Raw genomic sequence first — 4,571 nt, forward strand, 5'->3', positions numbered from 1 at the left:
TTAGGACTCCATCTTGACAAGAGACTTACTTGGAATCCACACACAAGACTGAAACGACAAGAAACTGCTCATAGATTCCGATTGCTACAACACTTCACAAACGCTCTAAACTTCCCATTCACTAAAAAAAATTAGTATGCACTACGATAATCAGACCAATTTGGACATATGAAATTGAGCTCTGGGGCTCCACCAAACCATCAAATTCTTCCCGCATCCATCGTTACAATCAAAAATCCTTGATGCTCCTTATTACGTCACAAATAAACTCATTCACAAAAACCTTAACATCCCATTCGTTGCAGATTTAACCCAAAACTGATATGCGTCTTTTCATTCCAAACTCCTTAACCATCCTAACCCATTAATTCTTAATCTTTCATCCTTAAAAATCCCTGATAATCCTCCGAGGCGTCTGAAAAGAAGATGGCCACGGGACCTTCTAATTTAAATTAATGTTTGAAGTACCACCAATGGGTGGTTCCTTCCCAAGATTTTTAATTGTATATGAAACATACAACATACTTACCTATTGTATTATTTTGTACAGTTGTAAATTGCATTAAATAAATAATTAAAAAAAAAAAAGTTTTTCGGTAGAAAGCGCGAGCTAAGCAGTTTCGAAATTGAAAAATAACAAGCATTTCCCACCTTTAATCTAGCTTTTATTTCCTCATAAGTTTCGTTTTTTCTAGTTACGTAGAACCTAAATACTTAAACCTATCTGCCTGTTCAAACATATTTTCTCCTTTATCTACATCACCGAAATTGCTTCTACTGCTAGCCACGTATTTTGTTTTATCGGTACTAATTTCGAAACCTAGTCCCTTACTAGTTTTATTAGCGTGGTTGTATTTAGTTCTATAGTTTTCTTGTCCTCACCCAATAATACCAAACCACCAGCATACCCAAATACTGGTATTTTACGACTCAAAATTAAACCCTTTTCGGTATCCATCACACTTTTAATGACGTATTCTAGTGCTAGATTAAATAAGAGAATCACCTTGTTTTGAATCCGACCGAATCTCGAACTTTCCCCTTACTATATATTCCATATATAAGTAACTGAAAGTGAAATCTAACAACCATTTTCTCCTTTAATCATCAAGTTCTTTGATATTCTACTTTTACATTTATCCATTGTTTTTACTACCTAAACAATTTGCCTTGATATGGGCAAACTGCCCACAATGGTTCATTGTTCTACAGATAAAATAGTACATAGTCAACAGATTTACAATTACAAATAAATAAGTTTAAATTAATTATTTAAATTCAATTTTTACATATTTGAGTAAGGGCAAAAATTTAAATATTAAATATTTTCTATACTTTTCTTACCTCAATTGTTTGATTGTCATATGTCCATGAAAATTAAAACAAATTTTTATATTCATACACAAATCCATATAAACAGGAATATTTAAATTTTTGGCCTAATCTCAAACGTTTAAATTTATAAATTGATATGTAACTGTAAAATTAATTGTATGCCTCTGGTTTGGTTCTCACAGAACATTACCAAACAGAGCAAAGAGCTTTTAAGAAGACCTAGGTGTTAACATTCTGGACTCCATGAGTATTATACTCCGTCATCTGCATGGTAACTAGGTTTTTTGATATTTGATATTGTTTATTTATTTATTTTTTTTAACCAATTGATTCGTTTTTTAAACCAATTTATTCGTTTATTTCTAGCTTATTTATTTATTTTTAACTCATTTTTTAGTTGTAATATTAATTATTCATTTTTAACTTTTTTACTACAATCAATATTTTATTTTAAGTTCTTTCTTTTCTTTTTATTTTTTGTTTGTTTGTGTATTGAGTACTGATTTTATAAACATTAAATGAGTCTACAAATTTAAAGAAAATTGTACAATGAATTGAATACTTATATTGATTCCCTGGATAAGAAAAATATGTGATGAATGGAGGTTAATAGGGAAACTAAAATAATATTTAAATTATTTTTATGTACATATATTTTTTTGTATATGTGAGAATCGATGTTATAAAAATTTAATGAGTCCACAAATTTAAAGAAAATTATACAAAGAATTGAATACTTATATTGGTTCCCTGGATAAGAAAAATACGAGATAAATGGGAGGCTAATAAGGAAACTAAAATAATATACAGTTTAAAAAAAAAAAAAAATAATAAAAAAAAAATTGAATGTAAAGAATTAAAAAGAAAATACTGGGGAAAAATATATATATAAGTGTAACCAAGTTATTTATATAAATGTATATAAGGAGAAAAAAAGAGTAATATGTATATTTTATCCTAAGACTAGAGTTCCAAGGATTAGTTTGCTGTGTACTTATGGCAACCCATTGTATTTTTCCAGTATTGTTTATAGTTGTTAAATAAAGCAATTTTCTCAAAAAAAAAAAAAACCTTATAATTAATTTGAACACAATTTAAATAGCTATATAATCTATTGAATGTGCATTTTTAATTTGTCGAACAATGAACTTAATAATGGGCAAACTGCATGAAATATAATTCAAATGATGCAATAAAGGAAAGAAGTTACAAAATGGTTAATTTCTTCAGTAAACAAATAATAAAAATATACAAATTTATATTTACTTATTATCACATAGTAATCATAATATTTTATGAGAAATATATTTTAAAAATAAATACAATGCAAGAAGATTAATTTTAAGATTACTTATTCTATAATCTAAATAAAACAAAAACAAAAACAAGATATTTATGTTTCAAAATCGATAAAAGAATTATCCTTCAGGTCAAAGATTACAGTATGAGTAGAATATTGATAAGGTGAATGAGTAAACCAAATAACAGATGAGCCAATGTTAAGATAGTGGGCAGTTCAGTTTGCATTCAGATGCTAGTGAGGTGTGAGTGTCATATGAGTCTCTGACTTCTCTCAATAAGGTATCAAGTGACCAATCAGAACGACTGTGATTTCATCAATTGCCGTTGTTATCTATTCAAATTATTTTTTTTTTTTTATTTATAAATATTAATTTTTTTTTAAGACACTGCTGTTATGCTCTGGTAAGTTTTTTAATGGAAGTTTTCATTTATATTAACACTGGTTTAATTTAGTTTTAGTTAAGTAAATTTGACTCAACTGTCGTAAAAAAATATATATTTACATGATAGATTACAGAATGCAGACTATTTTAGATCTTAAAAGTCTTGAATACTTAACCAATTTATTTTACTTAATTATAGGTGTTTTTTACTCCATAGTTAGTTTCAAAATAATTATATAATTATTCTTGTACTTTATGTCCGTACTCTAAAATTTTGAATATTTTTAGTAAGTTAATGATTTTCCAGCTTTGTATACTTTCTTTTAAAAACATATATTTTTCAATATTATTATATTATTTTTTTTTTTTTTTTACATTGTACCATTACCATTTTATTTTTATTCTACTCATCATATTATTAGCAATTATATCTGTATGAATAAAATAACCCCTAACGATTGAGCCAAATTCCATGACTACATTGTAAATATAAACCTATAAAAATATATCTATTTATTCATCTGTTAAAAAAATAAATAATTAAATAATAATTACCATTCAGGCAACACTAATACAATATATTTCTAGAAATGTTATCATTAGCTATTACTATGTGTCATTCAGAAGCCAATGCGATTAAGTCAGATAGCAAAAATTGAGAAAATTAATGTTTTTTTATACATTAATTTTTAAAATCCTTGGTTTATTAATTTCATCAGAAAATTATATAAAGTTTTTTTTCTAAGTGTAAGTTCTGAAAAAAAAACAAGATATATACAGGATGTATAGATAAATACGTAGGTATTTATTGGAACAATGACAGAATCTTAAAAATTTTAGGACTTATATTTTTTGGCAACTGAAAAAAATAAGAAATTTAAGTAAAAATAATACAATAACATTTGTATATTGTAAAACATAAGTTTTATGTTTACTCATTATAAAAAGTCATCTTCTTGCGAGTTATTTAAATGTAAATTTTGAACTCCACGTGTTGCTCTTAATGTCCTGTAAACGTCATATTTAATTTGCAGGTATATACTTCAATAAACTCATGAAGTATTTTTTGTTTCTTTTGAAATTGTTCTTGTTCTATCTTCAAATTCTTTTGAAATTAATATATAATAATGGTTGTGTTATATTTTTAAAATTCCTGGCCTGTATATTTTTAGTTTTGATTTTTATATTAATTACATGAAAGTTATTTCAAAGTTTATGTAAAAAAAGATCAATAAAAGGTGGACTTATTCACAATGGCTTCTGAAATTATAATACAATATATTCAGAAGCTATATAAAAAAATAAGAAACGAGTAAATCTTTTAATAACTAGGAAGAATATTATTTATTTCATTAAAATTTACAAAAATCGGAAAATATCAACAAATGGACTTAACCGCATTGGCTTCTGAGCAACTCATCTTTTCTGTGAAAATATTATGTTTATAGAGCTTGTAGATTTCTAATTATGTACATTTTTCACAAAAAAATTAGTAATTTTAAATAGTATATTTAAAATGAATAAAATTTATTCAAAAAGTAATATTTTTTT

The 4,571-nt window shown here is 25.7% G+C and overlaps 1 protein-coding gene across 3 annotated transcripts in view; it reads left to right on the forward strand.

The window, feature by feature from the left end:
• Positions 1-1,531: 1,531 nt before the first annotated feature.
• Positions 1,532-4,571, forward strand: part of LOC106682754 (1-acyl-sn-glycerol-3-phosphate acyltransferase alpha) — a 21,494-nt gene continuing 18,454 nt past the window's right edge. Inside the window, exon 1 of one of the 3 annotated variants that reach the window (XM_067049060.1) lies at positions 1,532-1,606. The gene's annotated coding sequence lies outside the window, so the exon portion shown is untranslated. Of the gene's footprint in view, positions 1,607-2,843; positions 3,044-4,571 lie in introns of those variants that run through there. The other 2 variants (XM_067049059.1, XM_067049058.1) reach the window with 2 other exon arrangements.

The sequence above is a fragment of the Halyomorpha halys genome, unplaced genomic scaffold (assembly GCF_000696795.3).
Source record: "Halyomorpha halys isolate HHAL.00 unplaced genomic scaffold, Hhal_1.1 Scaffold439.1, whole genome shotgun sequence".
In the NCBI taxonomy this organism is placed as follows: domain Eukaryota; kingdom Metazoa; phylum Arthropoda; class Insecta; order Hemiptera; family Pentatomidae; genus Halyomorpha; species Halyomorpha halys.